This window comes from Lissotriton helveticus, chromosome 2_1 (genome assembly GCF_964261635.1).
Source record: "Lissotriton helveticus chromosome 2_1, aLisHel1.1, whole genome shotgun sequence".
Classification (NCBI taxonomy): domain Eukaryota; kingdom Metazoa; phylum Chordata; class Amphibia; order Caudata; family Salamandridae; genus Lissotriton; species Lissotriton helveticus.
Genome location: NC_136059.1, coordinates 1,685,997,717 through 1,686,017,395, shown reverse-complemented (window position 1 = coordinate 1,686,017,395; position 19,679 = coordinate 1,685,997,717). Strand labels below are relative to the sequence as shown.

The window sequence follows — 19,679 nt, the reverse complement described above, 5'->3', positions numbered from 1 at the left end:
GAAGCAGATGGAAAGATGCGATGCAGCTTGGATGGGCATAGGTACCAGTCCATCATCGTTTTGAGGTGGGCTTCTCGCAGCGCCACCGAGCGGTTGTGCGCTGTGACGTCACGCCAGAGACCTGCCCATTCGACATCGGAGATGTCTCTTCCGATCGCTTCCTCCCAGTGTCCCATATAGCGTGGGCGGGGCGAAGCCGCCGTAGTGAGCAGCAATTGATAGAGAAAGGAGATGGCCCCCTTCATGGTGGTAGTGCGCAGAAGGAAGGCCTCGAAGGCGGAAGGAGGCCTCGTGGCAGCATCACCCGTCTCCGGGGAGGTAGCCCAGTGGAGGAGCTGGAGGTGATGGAACCTTTCAGTCGGGGGAACCCCGTAGTCCCTCATGCAATTAGTGAAAGTGAGCGGAACGGTACCATGGAAGAGGTGAGTAAGTGCTCGACAGCCTCCCTCACGCCACAACCTAAAGGGACCCTCCCGCAGCGCGGGAGGGAAGGCCGGGTTGAAGGGAATGGGGGTAAAGGGTGACGGAAACGTCGTCCAATGATCATCGCCTGAGACTGTATCCCACACTTTTAGCACCGTGCTAGTAGGGGTACTGATATAAGCCTTTCTGGGCCTAGCGCTCTTGGGCTTCCAAGCGAGATCCCATATGGACCGACCGGCGACACTCCTGTCCATATGCAGCCAGTGTTTCTCCGAGAGTTGCTGGGACCATTCCACAATAACTCGCAGTTGCGCCGCTTTATAATACAGGTGCATATCGGGGAGACCCACTCCTCCATTAGCCCGCAAGCGGCGCAATGCAAAGAAGGAGAAGCGGGCACGCCCACCCTGCCAGATGCAGCGGAGCATCAGAGTTCTGAGGCGTCTAAAAAAAGCAAGGTCCAGCGGGAGCGGAAGAGCCTGGAAAAGGTAGAGGAACTTAGGGAGGAGGACCATCTTAATGGCGTGTATCCTGCCCAGCCAAGAGATGTACTTGGGCTGCCAGCGGGCTAGATCCGCCCGGATGGACGACAGTAGCGGAGGGAAATTCGCCGCAAACAGGCCCCCCACAGTAGATGTCAAATGGACCCCCAGGTACAAGAGGGAGCCGGTCGCCCAGGACAGGGGGGTCAAAGGCCGCACCCGCGCCACCTCAGTTGGCGATAGCGTGAGGTTCAGGATGTACGACTTCCCAAAGTTTACCCTAAAGCCGGACACCTCCTCAAAGTCGGACAGGACCTTCTGGACGTGTGGGAGCGAGCGAGCAGGATCGCCTATGGACAGCAGGACATCATCAGCGAAGAGTGAGATTTTATGTTGCTCTCCCGTGAAAGGAAGGCCTCGAATCCCCTCATGCTGCCGCACCACCAATGCCAGCGGTTCAATGCTAAGCGCAAAAAGCAGAGGGGAGAGAGAACAGCCCTGCCTGGTTCCACGGGAGTGGGAGAAGAAGGGTGACAGATGGCCGTTAACGGATACCCTGGAGCGGGGAAAACTGTAGTTCGCCCGGATCATCGTGATGAATTTATCCGAGAAACCGAAGGCCGCCAGGGTGCTAAACAAAAACCCCCAATCCACACGATCAAAGGCCTTCTCCGCGTCCAAACCCACTAGTACAGCTGGGACGCGGAATCTCTCAGCCTTTTCGATCAAATGGATCACCCGGCGTAAATTGTCGTGGGTCTGGCGTCCCGAGATAAAACCCGATTGGTCCGGGTGGACAAGGACTGGCATCAGCTCCTGGAGGCGTCGTGCAATAATAGACGAATACAATTTCGCGTCGACGTTTAAAAGGGCGATCGGCCGGTAGGAAGAGCAGTGAGCGGGATCCTTCCCGGGTTTAGGAATGACCGAAACCACCGCCTCAGCCATGGAGCCAGAGATGCTGCCAGACGCCGCCATTTCATTGAAGAGTTCCGTAAGCAGGTCGCAGATCTCGGTGGCGAAAGCCTGATAAAAAAGGGCGGTATATCCGTCTGGACCCGGCGCTTTGTGAGTCTTCAGGGACTTGATGGCGTCCAGAATTTCCTCCCGGGAGAAGGGGGCCGTTAAGCAGTCGTTGCGGACAGCAGAGACTTGAGGTAGCGATAGGTCGGCCAGATATCGCCGTTGCTTATCAGGATCGAGAGCGTCACCCCTATAAAGTTCCACGTAAAAGCAGCCAAACAGGGCAGCCTTTTCCTCGTCCCTGTGAAGAGGGTCCCCCGCTCCGTCTCGCATGCCTCCAATGTATTCCCTCTCCCGTTTATCTCGGAGTTGGCGTGCTAAATGCCTCCCCACCTTGTTACCCTGGGCGTAGGCAGCATGGCGCAGCCGTAGCAGAGTAAATTCCGCTCTATTGTTGTAGTGGGCCCTCAATTTCCCCCGCACCGCCATTAGAGGGCGGAGGGTGAGCCGAGAGGGGTTCAATTTATGCGCCGCTTCCAGATCGGTCAGCTCAGCTTCCAGTTTCTCACGTTCAGCTCTCCGCAATTTGTTAAGATTGGCGTTGAGGGCGAGGCACGTGCCTCTCAAGGAAGCCTTACAGGCGTCCCAGGACGTGAAAATGGAAGTGTCCGAGACCGGGTTTAGCGCCCTGAAGTCGCGAATAGCCGTACGTAACGCTTTGCAAGAAGTGTCATCCCGGAGTAAGGCAGCAGGGAAGTACCATTTGCGTACTCCGTCGCCTTTTGCCGACCAACGCAAACTAAGAACCAGTAAGCTGTGATCAGAGACAGAGAGCGGGAAGATGTTGGAGTCGCGGACATCGCCCCGGAGAGCTTGGCTGCAAAAAACGTGATCAAGCCTAGAATAAGAGCGGTGGACAGCAGAAAAGAAAGTGTAGTCTCGGGAGTGGGGATGCAGTGCGCGCCAGCCATCAATCAGACCCATTTCACTCATCTTACGCTGCGTGGCCGAGGAGAATGTGCCGGCATAGGCCCTAAGGGCGCTTGAGGTATCCAAGGTTTTATCTCATATCATGTTAAAGTCACCCAGAAGAATCAGATGACCCTCCACAAAGTTCTCAATTTTCTGTAGCAGCCCTTGGAGAAAACTATTCTGCCCTGAGTTGGGAGCATACACCACCACGAAAGTACAAATCCTCTCATACAACAACCCCTTGACAAGCAACCAACGGCCCTCTCTGTCACTCTGCATCTCTAGGGGCTGGAAGTGAAGGGCCGCTCGAAATAGAAGGGCCACCCCCCTGTGCTTGGTGGAAGCCGAGGACCTATAGATAAGCGGGAAGTGCCTATGCCTAAGGCGGAGCTCATCTTTACGCGCCAGGTGAGTTTCCTGGAGACCCACCACATCAAGCTGATGGTCTATCAAGTATTTCCATATTTTTTGGCGTTTTTGTGGTGAGTTCAGGCCCTTCACGTTCCAAGTAGCAATATTAAGTGACATAGAGGTAAGGAAAAGTCACCCGCTCTGAAGACGAGACCCCCATCCGCCTCCCCGAACCAGTCAGTACATCGGTCTCCCCCCCCTCCGCTCTACATTCGACAGCGACCCATACATCCACAGCAGCACACACATCCACCCAAGCAATCCTGTCGTCACCACCCCAACGAACGACCCCCCCAAACTCCTCAACCCCCCCACCCTCCGTCCCCCCAACAGTCCCCCCCTCCCGCCACATCCCTGAGCCTCCAGAAACCAACAGGCCCCCCCGCCCAGAACCCCACCATGTCTCACCCTTCCCTCCCCGTCCCAACCCGAAAACAAACAAGAACAGAAAAATTTTACTTAGCAGTCCCATCGGGGAACAGTTCGAAGTGGTCCTCTTAGGCCGGGGGAGTGGTATCCAGCGCAGGATCCCACAGGCCACGGTACGGGGTGTCTTCTCCAAAAGTACACTGAAACCCACAGCACCCGGTAGCAAGCGCCCCTCCGGCACCAGCCTGCAGGCGGCTCAAGGTTCAAGCGGCACCGGAGCTCTGCTGGGACAACGTCAAAGTCGCCGAGGCCACTGAAGCCACTGCATCTCCTCTTTCTTGTAGGCCGCCCATGACCAGGGTTCGGGCCCACTCTCTGCCACGAAGAGGACCGTCTGCGCCGTCGTTGCTGTGATCTGCCAGATCCCTGTGAAGGAGTCTCATCGTCCAGTCCCAACAAATCTTTGGCCGCCTGGAGAGATCGAATTTGTGCAAGCCTGTTCTCCCAAGGGAAGATGATGCGGAAGAGATGACCCCACGAATAGGAGACGTTGCGTTCTCGGAGGAAGGCGGTCACCGGGCGGAATTCCCGCCGCTTCTGAAGGGTCGTTGCCGCTAAGTCCTGGTAGAGCTGCGGCTGATGCTCTCTGAATTGCAAGGGCGAAAGAGTTCGTGCCTTCCGCAAGATCCGCTCTTTCAGCTGGAAATCGTGCACACAGGCCAGGATGTCTGGAGGCGGCCCTCCTCCCCGTCTAGGGAGACCGACCCTGTGCACTCTGTCCATTTTGATCTCCTGAACAGCAGCGTCATCCAGAACGTGCAAGAAAAGAGCTTGGACATAGCCCCGCAGATCGCCCGCTTCTCCGTCCCAGGGAACAGCTCGAATGCGGATGTTCCGGCGGGAACGTTTTTCCAGATCCTCCGTATGGGCCTGAAGATCCAAGTTCTGCTCCGTGAGCCTAATTATGTCCTGCTGCAGCTGATGGATGTCATTTGCCCCGTTCAGGTCATGGTCTTCCAGCGTGGCCACTCTCTCTCCGAGGTCGTCCACGTCCCTCCGCACCTCCCGGAGGTCCGAAGCCAGCTGGGCGCGAAGTTCAGAGATGTCCTCCTTGATGGAGGCGAAGAGCTCCATCATGAAGGCCTTGGTGGCAGGGGCCTCATCGTCCGAGTTCCTGGGCGAGGCGCTTGGACCAGGGGACCGTGGTTGCTGCGAAGATTTTGCTGCGCCATCTTTTCCGGCCTTCCCCTTACGAAGCGAGGAGGACATCGCGACTCCTCCGGGTAGGGTAACCGCCGCCCCCTCGGTATTCACAAGGGGCGCCTCAGGACCCGCTCCGGGGATCAGGACGTGTACCGGCCTCCTCACAGTTGGGGCTCCACAATAAAGCAGGTCTCAGTCCGCAGGTAAGGCGTCTGCCTCTAGCACTCCGCCCCAGGGGGTAACGTCATCGGTGATTCCTCTAGAAGCCCAGGAGCACGGCTCCCCAACTCCCGGTTCCGGCCTCTGTGTGGCCCCACCACTGCCACCCGTCGCTGCACAGCGCTCTCCTCTCCCCACCCGGGCCGCGTGGGTCACTAGTCGGGCCCCCAACGGAGGGCCCCTCTTAACTTCTCTGCACCCCAGAGGCCCAGGCGTGGCACCAGCAGGGGGGGACCGGGTCTCCCCCGGGGGCTCCTTCCAGGCGATCAAACTCAGGGGGCCCGCTCTCAGGAAGGCGTCCCAGCCGCCCACACTCTTCAAGGATGGTGCTGAAGAAAGACAGCTCCGCTGCCGGGGGCCCCCAGTGCTGCAGGCTCCTCACAACTGATCTCCTGTGTCGCCCGCAGGGCCGCTCCCCAAAACCACGGGGGGCAGCGCAAGACCAACAGGCCGGGGCTCTCCAACAGGCCGTGCACCACCACGATCTCGGCCGACCCCCAGCAGTGCCCAGGGCCCGCGCCCGCCAAGTGCTTAGGGCTCGGGGGCCCAAATCATCAGCCGCAGGTAGTCCGGGGTCCCCCTCTAGGCCCCCCCGATTGTGGTGGGCCTCGACGCCCCCCCTCTAATGCAGGGCGCCCTCAGTAACGGGTGCAGAGGGGGGAGGAGGTCGCGGCCGGGCCGCCGCCCAGGTCCGTTGAAGCGTGGCCGGGGGGGGAGGGGAAGCAGCGAGGGCGCCGCACTCACCCGGCCAGCCGGTCCTCCCCAGCGACGCTCCGCTGCAAGCTTCGCCTTCGGTGGGGTGAAGGGGAGAAGCGCCTCGGGCCAAAGGCCGATCGCCTGACTCTGCTGCGATCCCGGCAGCGCCCGCGACTTGCACCGCGGGTCGCGGACCGGAAGTCCGGTGCTCCTCCCTACGCAAGGCCGGGGACTGCTGGGCCACAGGTCGCTGTCGCGGCAATAGCCGTCTCCGGGCTTCCTCGTGCACAGCCGAAGCTCCGGGCCGGACCCCTCAGTGCCAGGGGACACAGCCATCTCACGCGGGCGAAAGTGCAGGCCGCCTCAGGTGCTATAACAATGCGCAGCTGGGCTCGGCGCCGGAGGGACACGAGAAAGCGTCTCACTCCGTCGCCATCTTGGCCACGCCCCCTATTTCCCATTTTTCTTGCAAAATTAAGTATTGCAGCATTTGCCCTAACTATCTCTCCCTTCTTTTTTTGTACTACGGGTCCCCAGTTCAGTTGGCAATCGAACAGGACCCCTAGGTAGGAGAATGTTTTTGTTGTCGGGATTTTTACCCCATTTACAGTTAAGCAATTTGGTTTTTTACTACCTTGGCCAACCTTCATTACGAAGGATTTAGAGTTATTTATACTCAGATCACGAGATTTCATAAATGTAAAAAAGGAGTTTAGTAATGTTTGAAGACCATTAGCGGTTCTAGACAAAAGGTCTGCGTCGTCCGCATAAAGCAGGACTGGCAGTCTTTTATGGCCTATATAGGGGTAGTCTGCTCCTGTACTTAAAAGATGCTCTTCCAGGTCGTTTATATATAGGTTAAAAAGGAACGGGGCTGGGAGGAGCTACGACATCAACCAAGATGGCCGCATAGTCTCCCGGCTCCGCTGACCTCCGTCCTACGCTCGCTTATCCTGTCGAATATCCTGATCTCCTGCCCCGGATTCGTGTGGGTGAACTAGTCGGCACCCCTATGGTGTGACCACGGAATTTTTCTGATGTTCTGGGGTGAGGTAACATCGAAAATGTTTTGAGGCCTAACCCAGACTGGAAGCCGGGGACTCGATTGCTGGTCTACCCCGGTCCAAAGTGAACAACAACGGACTGAGGAGAGTGGTTGGGTCCGGTCCTTGGAACTTTTGAAAATTTCTCTGGACTACTTTGCAACCATCTGCTGCCTGGTGCTGTACCTGAGGTGAGGTGACGGGTGACGCGCGGTGCTGCGTCGTGGGGGACCCCGGCCCGGAGGCCCGGCACTACCACCGCTGGTGCCCCGGGGTGGGGGTCCCGCCGCGCGTTGCTGCGTGCTGCTGGCCCGTCCCTCAAGGGTTGTTTCTGCTCCGGCGTATCCTGCCCCGGAGAAGGCGCCTCTCCGTGGGGATCGTTATGTCTGCGGACGTATGGAACTTGGCGGAACGGACCCAATGTGGCCCTTCCTTGCGGATGGTAATGGCGGAACTTGCGGCGCTTCACGCGACGGTGAGGGCCCAGGTCGATCATTTACTGTCGGCAGCAGATGGGATCATAGGACCGGGAGCAAGCCCTGATTTGATTTTAGAGACCTGGCAGCCGACCTGCCTCCTGTTGGGCACCCTAGTGGCGCGTTTGGACCCGGTGCTGGAAGCTGTGCCTGCCCCCGAAGAACTGGAACTCATCGTGTGTGCTGAGATTGGTGACTCTCTTACGTTCTCGGAAACATCGGTCCTACAGTTATCGGACCATTTCACTGCCTCCCTCATCCTGGACACTGTTGGCCCACACTATAATATGTATCGGAACGAGTCGCACCCCCTCCCCAATCGGTCTCCCAACATGGCGGATGTACCGATGCTTGGCTTCGGAGACGGGGAGGGACATCGTTTGTGCAAGCCGTGTGCGTTGGGATCTGCTATTCCTCTCCCGTTTGCTGGCCCAAGCTCCGGCTGCTTTTGTTTGACTTTGGTCTTCCCGGGGATGGGGCTTTACTTATCCGAGGGACTCGGCAACTTTGATAGACGGGGCCAAGGCTGAGATTGTGGGTTGAATTGTTTACGATGGATCTATTGGTAACGGGACTGCTTCATTAACAGACGGATTCCGGGGCGGGGGGTTTCTGGTTTCCCCCGGGACATTTTTGTATGGTAGACAACTTTATTCGTGCTGGCCTAGGGGGGCCCCCTTTGTTAGGGCGGTGGGGAGAGACCGGGAGCGCATAGACTATCACCCTCCTCCACTTCCCCGTTGGGTGGGGTTTCCTTCCTTTCTTTCTCCTTTTTCTCTGTTTCTTCTATATTTCGGGTTTGGTTCTCGGGCGACAGGCACACTGCTGGGGGGGGCCATACTCATCTGCAGGGGTGCAGGGTGGAGGGTCGGGGGAGGGGATTTTTCGTTTTTATTTTTTGTTTCTATGGCCTTTTTTCTCTTCTCTTATCTTTCTTTGTCTTTTTCTTTTTCTGGGTCAGTGCAGTGGGTTTCCTTTGGTATCAATCACTGCTTTTTCATCTGTGCCTCAATTTTCGTGGTGTTCTCCGGGTCTTAGGGCAGGTGACTAGCAGGCGCGAACTGATCGTAATATTCCCTCACATCCTGAACCGCCTGTTCTAGCGCCATTGATTTGACCGATTACTGTTGACACGTTTACTATTCTGCCTGTCGTTTTTCGCTGCTGGGAAATTGTTTGGCACCTGATCCTTCCATCCTATACTATAAAACCTTTTACATCCTGTTTTTCTAATGGTGATGTTCAGTGACCGAGAGTACGCTAGCATGATGATTCTGCTCCCCGAGGTGCTGCATGTGATTAAAAATTGCTCTCTGTTAATCTAACTGCTTAGCGGCCAGCCCCGGGGGTTGTAGGCCCATACTTGTATTTGGTTGAAATGTCAATAAAGGTTTTCCAAAAAAAAAATTAAAAAAAATTTAAAAAAAAGGAACGGGGCTAAGATGCATCCTTGTCGGACACCCCGGCGTACACTGAATTCTTCTGTCACATTTAAGTCTCGTGTATACCGGACATTTGCCCTTGTATCAGAATGCATATCTGCTAGTAAGTTAATTAGATTCTGCTCTACGCCCATTTTTGCCATGGCTGTCCAGAGCTCTCTGCGGCTCACACAGTCGAATGCCGACGATAGATCCATGAACGCCATGTGAATTGTACCTTGTCGGGCCCTGGTGTATTTCCCTATGATTAGGTACAAATTCAAACACTGGGTAATCGTAGAATGTCCGGGTCTGAAACCGTATTGGATGGGCGATATTATGTTATTTTCGTCTGCCCATGCGACCAATCTGTTTAAGATTACGCCCCCCACTACTTTGACAATAGAATTAATCAAAGAAATTGGTCTGTAACAAAGGGGGCTATTACGGTCCCCTTTCTTGAACACGGGTACGATGGTTGATATCCCCCATGACTTTGGACAACCAGAGACCACAGCCGCGTTTAATACTGCGGTGAGTACTGGCGCCCATAGTGATCTGCAGGATTTAAAAAGGTCCGGTGGAAGATTATCCGGTCCTGGTGCCTTGTTACTAGTGAGCCCATCTATTCCTTTTTCGACCTCGTTTATTGTGAAGTGCAATGGTTTTCCCTTTGCTGTAACAAGTGAGCATTCTTTCTGCAACTCGTCGCTTTTAAAAATGGAGCTAAAATAGTTAACCCACTCTGTTTCTGGGATATTTGTACCCAGGGTAGAGTCAATTGAGTTATCAAAAAGAGGTTTGTTTATAATATCCCAGAACTTAGCACTATTTCTTAATATTTCAGGGTCTAAAAGGGACTCCCATACATTTTTTTTTACTTCTTTTTTGCGTTTTGCAAGAGCCTTTTTGTACCTGGTACGCGTAGCTTTTATAAGCGCTAGGTCTCTAGGTTTAGTTTTTAGTGCTACCTTAAGCTCGCGGCCAACCTTTGAGCAATCATTATCAAACCATTTAGGATTACTATTTAAGTTCCCTCTAGTTGTCACCGTTAACATTGAACCTACTGTCTTTTGCGACACCCTCAAAGGATGCCAGGACTTGTTGCGGTGTTGATACAGGTGATGTACATGTCAAAAATTCAGAACTACAGGTACTATTAATAGAATTATACAAATTTTCATGGTTCACCATTGACCATTTTAGGCGACGTTTCCCGTTTATACATTTTGTTGACCCACAATCTACTCGTGGCTTCCTCTGTTCAAAAATTCCCCCACCCAATTTAATACACATAGGATTATGATCACTATAAGTACTCATCTGGATATGGAAGTTCGAAACAGCGTTAGCAAGGTCGACAGATAATAGAATATGGTCTATGTATGAACCGGTAGTGTAACCTTATCGTTAAAAGGGTATTATGTGTTACTGATGTGTGTCCAGGTGAATTAGACTGGGTTACAGTTGCACCTCCCTCTGTCTCTGTCATGTTAGGCTCTTTGGTAGTATTAGCTAAGTTAGTGACTATGGTTGACAGGTTTGTTAACTCATCCGTTAGTATTTTCTGGGTCATGCCCAATTTCTTCACTTCGGTAATGAGCTTGTCGAGTCTAGCCACCACTGGTTTGATGAAAGCCTTAAGCTTGCTATCAATCATATCCGCTAGCCTACTTAATAATAATTCTTCATCAACTAACTGTTTGTTACTAACATCCCCTTTTCCCACACTTTTATCCCTAATTTTTGGGGGTGTTGCAACCCTCTTCCTCCCTCCTCGATTTGACTGTGTCTTTCTACATTTTCTAATCGCCCGTGTATTGGGCACTGGAGCTGGGGGATCTTCAACCACGCTGTCTGCCTGTATGACCGCATGTACAGGAGAATCCTGTACAACGTCATCAGGCTGCGACTCAGTGTCGGTAACATGGAGTGAGTCTTGATCAAGCTCTAGGAGAACACTGTGGTTTTGAATCTCACTATCTAGTGTCTCAGTATCTAGAATATGAATTCCTGCTTCCTGGGGCGTAATGTCTATCCATGGGGAGTTAGGTGGTGAACTCATAGGGTGTAAGATGGGGGATTGACTTAAACCCAATGACTGTCTTCTATCATTGTTAATCTTAGTTACTACATGTACCATGTAGTTATCCATGGTGTTTTCCACAACAGTGATATTCTTTTTAGGCATCCTCGATAGAGATAAACAGGGAACAGGTTTTTAAACCGGGCAATTACAAACAGAGGGAACACTGCTGGTTTAAAAGGGGGAAAAGAGGGAGCAATATTAGCAACAAATAACAAAGTGCGGGTGCTCTTACTTTGAACAGATATTTTTCAGCCAATGCGGGCAGTATACCGTGCCCAGTCCAGTCTCTGACAGTCTCGGACTGTCTTAGACTGTCCCGCCCTTGTCCCGGGCTTCTCCCGGCGCCGCCCGCGCGTGACTCGCGGTGCGAGAGGGGGCGTCTCCTTTTCAGCGCCTCCTGGCGCTCCCTACGCGTGACGGGCGCGTCGCCCCTGGTGCTGCTGGGGGCTGGAGTCCAATGGTGGCTAGCGGCGCTCCTCGACCACCCACAACACAGCCGTTCACCTCACGGCTCTGCCCGATGGCGCTGCGTGCTCCTCTCGTCCCGGTAGGCTTTTAATTCAGCATAATTGCTCCTCTCTAAGTAGATAATGTATTTACTATGAAGAAGAAATTCAACTTTCCTAAACGTGCTATAACTTGTGATTAACATATATTGACTCGAAACTGTGATTGAAACCATTCTCATACAAATAAAATGTGATCTTATTTGAAACTACAAAGTTTATGTAATGTGTGCAATAAATGTTACAAATGTATGCATTTAAATGTAGTTCTTCGTCATACTTTTGCTCGACTGAAATAAAGATTTGCTGTATGACACACATAAAATAACTTCAATACAATGTATTAGAAACTTATATACATTTGTGTTTGAATATGCACATACATTTTAAATGTGTACCTTTGAAATTCATATTCAACTTGACCTTATAATGTAGTCCTTTATTTCACCATGCCCCATTTTCTGCTAGCACAACATTTCTTGCAGGTATTCACAGGCATTGCTAGTTTAGAATACATACATTACTGTACAAAAGATAGGGGAAAGAGCCTGAGAAGAAGACTTTGATGAACATACATGGAAAAACAGGCAGTCTCTACAACCTAAATGGACTTTTAGAGGTTTAAACCTCAATGCCTCCCTTTTGGATTCTTGCTTAAGTGTGGTATGGGTTAACACTTATTTCTGACCAATAGAAGGCTCTTGACCGAGCTTCTGTGATGCTAACACTTTCTTGCTTGTTATCCTATTGTCCTGTCCTGATTTCCTTGAAGGAAATTCCCTGATTTGTGAGTTCTTTATTACCTAACCATTCTCTGGGCTTTGAAATTCTAGATTACTAATGTTTAGGTGAGAGAGTCTAACATTATTTTCTAAGCACCGGATATTGATGCTACTTTTCTGTTTCGCAACCACAGAACTGCTTGTTTGTTTAATACTAGCCTGCCTCAATTTTATTAGGCGGCTGGGGCTTCCAGTTGTTATTCTGTACCTTTACAGAACTGTTTTAAGAGTGGTGTATTTGAACTTGATTGTTAATTTATAATAAACCTTGTTAAACTTGGCTACCGATTCCTGGTCCTCATTGTGTAGTCAAATATGGTGCATTTTTAATTGAAATTTTGATTGAATGTAAATGCAAAGTTTAACTCCTATTACCTCTCCTTTGGGTTTAGAAAGGCCCATTGGAGGACCCATGGTAAACGAGTGGTCCCAGAAAACGCAATATCAAATCTTGTAGCATGTTGGAGGGTTTATCCACTGATGTGAGGGTGTTAGGGTATCCTATCTATAAATTGCTCAAGTCCAGCCACAATCCCAAAAGCCCATGGTTAGGTCGAAGGATTGATGAAGATCGAGCGGTTCAGAAATGGCATGTAGCAGCAGAGGAGTGTGAGTGCCAATAGGGTTGTGCATTGCAATTGCTTATTCTTAAATTGCAATATTTTGAAATGGCTGCGTGGTGTTATGCGGCGTTGATTTAAGTTGATGTGTGAATGTGGCGCTTAATGCAGAGAAGTTGAAGTGGTTATCGGGTCCGTCATGGCCTAAGATCCCAAGATAAAAGATGAATGTCTTACGTTATAGGCCACTTATACAGTGCATGTTCACCATAAGGTCTCTTTACGCTAGGGTAACAAAGACAGCAACTAAACTCCAGGTTAAACATAAGCATATTGCAACAGCCAACTTTTAAGTGTTTTATAAAACTCATGTAGTTAGAGGATGATCTAATAATGAGAGGGAGAGAATTCCAGGTGTGAGGAGCCAGAAAGGAGAAGCTCGCCCCTCTAGGTCTCTTCTTATATTTTGGCTCCGAAAGTGAGTTGTGGTGATATGATCTTAGGCAGTGATTGGGAGTGTAGCGCTGAGTTCTGGAGGACCCAAAAGCTGGACTTTTACCATGGTGAGCCTTGAGAATAGTGGATGCTGTTTTAAAAATGGATCTCTGGACTACTGGAAGTCAGTGAAGCTTTTTCATTAGAGACTTAGGGGTCTATTATAAAGTTGGGCATATCCGCTGGTTTTCCGCCGGTTGACCAGTTGACCGAGCGGAATAGGGGCTGGATTTGGTGTGGTGTCTGGAAGACACCGCCATCCATATTAGCATACAAGCAGATTTCTGCCTTTTGCTGCCATGGAAAGGCATGCGGTGCATGACTGTGGGGGCCCGATGCGGGCCCCCAGAGTGTTGGGGGGTGGGAGGTACACATGGGGGGTACCTATGGCACCCCCTGCACTTCCATGCACAAGGTGCATCCATGGCATTGTGGCAGGCGGTGCTGTGATCACCTCCCGCCACAATGTTGTGGATGGGGCATGCCACCGCCACCATGGAGGTGGCAACCTGATTGTCGGTCCGTGACCGCCGTACCACTGGCGTCCGGTTCCAGCCCCTCTAGGGTGGCATCCTGATAGACCCCTTAATGTGGCAGTGTTGAGGCTGACAGAAGACCAGCCGAGCTGCCTGATTTTAGACTAATTGAAGCTTTTTTGTGGAGACCAGTTGGAAGTCCGAGGTAGAGTGTGTTGGCACTGTTGATCCGAGAAATCACCATGACAATAAGGATTTGGATGACAGCTTCCTCCATAAAGTATCTCCTAATTTTCCTTATTCTCCAAAGGTGGAAGAAACAGAGGGAAAATACAGCTCCAATCTGTGGCTTGAGGGACAAATCCTCAAAAATGAGAATTACAAGGATTTTAATCATATTTTTTGGCAAGGGTGCAGTGTCCCGTTCAGGGGGCCAGAACGAGGGATTCCAGTGGTTCAGTTTGTTGTTAATAACCACTACTTCGGTTTTGTCCAAAGTAAGCTTCAGCTGGAGAAAGTTCACCCTGTCCTGAATATACAGCATAGTGTTTTAAAATAAGGCTTTGGAGTCTGTGGTGTTGTTGATGGAGAAAATCAGCAGCATGCCATCAGCATAATTGTAAATTTGCTCCTGAAGAAATTTTATAAGGGGGCGAATGTAAAGATTAAACAAGAAAGGGGGCAGGGAAGATCCCTGTGGCACCCCAAAGTCCAAAGGGACTTTAGCAGAGTGATAAGGGAGGAGAGAGACTGATTAAGTCTGATCTTTGAGAGAAGAGGCCAACCACTTGAGGGCAGTGTCACAGAGCCCAGCAGAGCTGACACGATCAATCAGAAGAGCATGATCAACCGTGTCAAATGCTGATGAGAGATCAAGGAGGACCAGGGCCTGAGTGATCCTGTGATCCGCCCCCTTCCTCATGTCATCCAATACAATGAGGATGACTGACTCAGTAGAACGTGACAGACAGAAGCCGGTCTGATGGGAGTCAAGAAAGCCTGATTCCTCCAGTAAAGAGCAAAGATGTGTCTCTAATATCTAAGATAAATATCAAAGAAATTGGTCTATAGTTGTTTAGTGTTGCCGGGTCGTCTCCAGATTTTTTTAAAAGAGGTATCACTACAGCCTCCTTAAGGAAGTGGGGGACTTTGCCCTGGGTGAGAGATACGTTCAAAAAAGAGATGGCTATGTCCAGAAAGCGTGAAATCATTGGTTTTTTGGATGTGAGGGGACATATATCTTTCAGGGAGCCAGTCTTAACTGTGGCCATCTCCTCTGAGAGGTGCTCTTTACTGATGATTGGGAAGGCTGCCAATGTCTTATGGTTTCTATTTTATGGTGATATATCAAAAGTTTGTATGCTAGATAGAATGCTATTTTTATGACTTTTACTATCTCAATGAAAAAGGAATTCAAATTGTTGGAGAGAGTTTCAGTAGTGACCATAGGTGGAGATAGTCTATCAGGATTAGTAAATTCTTGGACCGTTTAAAAAATATCCATGGTTTTATTTCCAGAGTTGAGAAATGTATTAGAGAAAAATGTAGATTTTGCCTGTAATATAAATTTTTTTTTTTTTTTTAGACATTGGACGTACATTGCCCTGCCTTCTGGAAGGTAAGTGGGACACGATTTCCGCTCTGCCTGCCGGAGTTCAAGTTTAGCAGCTTTTAACTCGGCTGAAAATCATTTAGAAGCTTTGTTGCAGCAGAAGGGCTTGGCTTTATGAGCGGGCATAAGTGTTACAAACACACGTGAGCTAGTCAGATAAGGCTTCCGCTGCATCTTCCAGGTTCTCCCTGGGAGTCAGCGAAGAAAGGGACAATGTATTACAGAGTGAATTTAAGTCCATGCCCTTCCATTTTCTGGTAGAAATATCAATATGGGTAGGGGATTTTGTAACGGACAAGCCTTGTAAAGTGAATTTGATGACGTGACGATCTGACAAGATGCAAGGAGCAACAATGAGGTGAGCTATGGTTAAATTGGAAGTCCAAACCTGATCAAGAGTATGACCTTTATTGTGAGTAGGTACAAATACATGTTGGTCAAGGTTGAAAGTGGTTTGAGTGTCAGTCAGGTCTAAAGACAGTTGGCCACCACTGGCTTCCTTTGCCCAATAGTTAAAATCTCGAAGGAGAAGTATATTTGCATAGTCGACAGCCAACTCAGAGAGTGACGCAGCCACTAGCTGGGGAAAATTCTGCATATATCCCAGTGGTCTATTGAGGAAAAGGTTATATAATATGAACATGAGTGCAGAATTTTTTTTTAAATCCACCTGACTTTGTACAACGTTGTCTGAGGAACTGTCCATGTACGCCCTGACATTGTGCATTCTTTTATTTTTTCTCCAAGTCCTTGGAAAAGTACAGTCGTTGCTAGAATAATTATATTTTGTTAATCATTTGTGCTTCTCTGAGATGGAAAGCCATACTGGTCTTTTTCGATTCAAATTACAATTAGCGATGGCTTGTGATCACTTATCTTGAAAATATAGTGTGGTTAGCTATTCTTTCTTTCTGTATGTATAACTGGAAGGAAATTTCCAATGGATAAGGAGAGTGAAGTCTGTAAGCAGACTTGTTTGAAGTATAGTATAAATATGAAAGGAAAATTATTTTTAGTTGTTCATTACCTTCAAGGAACAGCTTTCTCCTTTTTGGTTTTGTATCCGCTTAAGCTTGAATAAACGGATCTGTTTTACCTCCGACTCCTTGTACCCCTTTGAATTTAAACTGGGCAAGAAGTGCGTTTTCCCCAAATGGTGCCCACGTGGGGCCTATACGTGAGAAATCCGACAGCATTTGTGCCTGTGCCTGAAGTGACACGACCCAAGGCTGATGGATTGCTGGGGCCCCTGCTAATGAGACCAGTTTCTGGCAGCTGCCATCTGAAGTCCTGAACTGCTGTCCCTCGGCAACAGGATCTCCCCAGCAGAGGTTCCAAACTGAAAAGTGACTGAATTGCAGAGTACAGAGAGTCAGACATCTTCAGGAAATACCTGGTGAGATTGTTCTGAGTTATTTTGTAACAGGCTTTTTGAATTATTGATTTATTTTTGGTAATGAGAATTTTATTGCATTACATTGGTTGGGTTTCAGGTTGGACCTGGTAAATAGGCCTGTATTGATTGTATTGGTAAGTTTTCTCATTTAGATGATCTTTGACTTTAAGGCACAATGAGCAAACTAATCAAATATATTTCACCATGTCGTTGCTGAGTCCATGCCTGGATGAGTCCCAACCAGTCCCAGTTGGGGGTAGTCCTGCATGGAAGATGATGAAAAAATATGGGAAAGGTGTGAACTTGTGGAACAGACTATGGCATCGATATACTAAGGGGTTTGAGGATTTGAGATGGCCGCTGGACGGTTCATTTGATCTAGATAAAATTCAATATTTGCAGCAATGATTGTTTGAGAAAAAGGTCAGACAAGCAATGTGGGGACAGTTTTAATAAATTGGAAAAACATGCTACAATGCTAGTAATTAAAGAACAAAAAGAGAAGGAACGAGAACACAAAAGGGGGTGTTGCAGAAAGTCAAAGCATATGATCAATTAAAACAAACTGAAAGTATTGAATGTATGGACAGAGAGTTTAGAATAACCACTAACAAGACATTTGTGACACAAGAAAAAGAACATGTGGACAAGGATGAGGTATTAGAGAGACTATTGGAAAATCCCCACCATATGTCCCACAGGTTCCCATACCTGCCGCACAGGCACAAAATGTACCACTACAGATGGGTCAGCAGGGAAATGCACCTCTAGCACCCATTCCAAATGTACCAATCCTTCCTGCCTCAACTGCCTGTCCCACCAACCAATACCTAATCCGTCTGCGGTTCAACAGCAGTCATAAGCAGGACAAGCGATACCTGCACCAAATGTATTGACTACCCACCAGGTAATTTTTTACAAAGGCTAGTGACTGGACAAACCCCTTCTGCATCCCAATCTGCTGGAAATACGGCTGCAGGTACCCCACATTTGGTTCACAAGCATAGTGGTAATTTGAGAGATAGGAGTGGGAATTGGAGGGACAGACCTAATACTAGATATGAATCACAGAGACCTGATCCAGAAGAGTTAAAAAGGATAGCCCATAGATGGGTGGATGACATAAATATTGCCACCATGAATACTGTTATGCCAACTGTAAATAGGTTTGATGTTTTTCAGCAAAACGTACTCATTCAATATATGACTGAAAGGATAGAGGACTAGTGGACATGGTGTCATAAAAATACCCCACAAGAGGTGCTACAATTGTGGCATGATGCATGAGGTCACATGATCTCTTCCCCAGCTGTCCCATGAGCTGCTGAAAATTGTTTGCACTGGTGGGGTGGTTAGATGAAAATAGCAAAACATGAATGGGGAATATCCCATGAGGGAAATACCCCCCTTCCTGCGCCCCCTGCTGCTGCTGGTGTTCCTGTTCATAATCCCATTCCTCAATTTGTTCATACTCCATGGAGTAGGTATAAATTAATGGCAATAAAGAAAGATTTGCCAGGCTTTAAGAAAAACCCAAAGGGGTTATATGAAGCCTTGGAGTCAGCCACTACATTATGTGTAATGACATTCAAGGTCTTGGATCTATTTTTTGATGCTTTACTCCCCAGATCAATATGGAATGGAATACATAGACATGATGATGTAGCATACTTTGGACATGCTTGGATACATTTTGAAAATCTTGACACACAGAGAAGACCAGGAGACAGACCAGATCAACTTACAGTTGATTTACCTGATCTTATTATTGCTAAATTGCTACAAATAATACCAAGGGAAGATGTAAACTCGGACAAAATAACAGCTTGTAAACAAAAACCTACAGAAGAAGTCTCAGACTATTTCCCTAGGATGGAGGGCTCATAGTGGTCAGGATTTGGCAAATGTCACTGGGAAGAGAATGTTTGCTGATGACAAATTTGTGAATAATTTTATGAAAGAATTTGGAGAGCTGATTAAAGTATCAGAGAGCACCTGGCCAACTAAAGAACCTGCAAATCTTTTGGTAATGGCTACTGATTATGAGAATTACCAGAAAATAAATAAAGAAAAGAATGATAAGAAACTGAAATAATTAGAAACAAAGGTTTTGCTAAGCATTCCCAGACAGGGGAAGACAAAGGGGTATGGGAAATGTGAGGGGAGGCGGACTTGGAAGAGGGGCTGGCAAAGCCTCATCAACTCCTGCGCAGCAACACAGAGCAGGACTAGGCGAAAATCAGTGTGCCTATTGCTTTCAAGAGGGTCATTGGAAGGATGAATGCCCTAGCCTACAGGGTCAAACAACTGTGACAATAGGAAGAGGTAGTTCGTACCAAGGGACACAAATAGGCAAGATTTCACCCAGAGTCAGAATGACAATAGACGTCAGAATTATTTTGATGGTCAACAAGTTGACAGAACTTTTATACTGAAGATTTTACTGACTGATTACAATACATTGGAGTATTCACAATAGGACAGTAAGGGAAAGGGTGGAAATAGAGTCAGGTTTCCAGTTAATCAAGCAGGTCCATATGTCACCATGGATATAGAAGGGGAAGTACTAGACTTCCTTGTTGATACAGGTGCCACTCACACCTCTGTGGCTCATGACCAAGTTCCAGGGGCTCCCCTCTCCGGCAGAATGAATGCATCAGTGGGTATCCCCATCTAGAGCCCTATCTCCGAACCCCTAGATTTTACTATAGGTCCCTTCACACCTCTGTCCCATTTGTGCTCACTAAAAATTATGCTGAGAACTATAGGTTAATGATTGATCTTCGAGCAACTAAAAAAATTGTAGTACCACAATATCATGTTGTTCCTGACATGAATTCTATTTTTACCATGATTCCACCTTCAGACAAATATTTTACTTTGCTTGATTTAAAAAATGCTTTTTTTAGTGTGCCCATTGCTGAAGGAAGTCAATAGCTTTTTTCATTTTTATTCCAAGGGTGTTCCCTCAAATGTACGTGTACTCCTCAAGGGTATTCAGAAAGCCCTAGTATATATGGTCAAGCTTTGAAAACACAATTAGAACTTCTTACCCCCTCAAGAGGCTTTGTATTATTCCAATACA

General features: G+C 48.8%; 1 long non-coding RNA gene across 1 annotated transcript in view; it reads left to right on the top strand.

The window, feature by feature from the left end:
• The window catches only part of LOC144818847 (uncharacterized), a 197,778-nt gene that overhangs the window by 173,469 nt on the left and 4,630 nt on the right, over positions 1-19,679 (top strand). Inside the window, exon 2 of the long non-coding RNA XR_013607169.1 lies at positions 15,172-15,204. This is a non-coding gene — a long non-coding RNA (uncharacterized LOC144818847). The remainder of the gene's footprint in view (positions 1-15,171; positions 15,205-19,679) is intronic.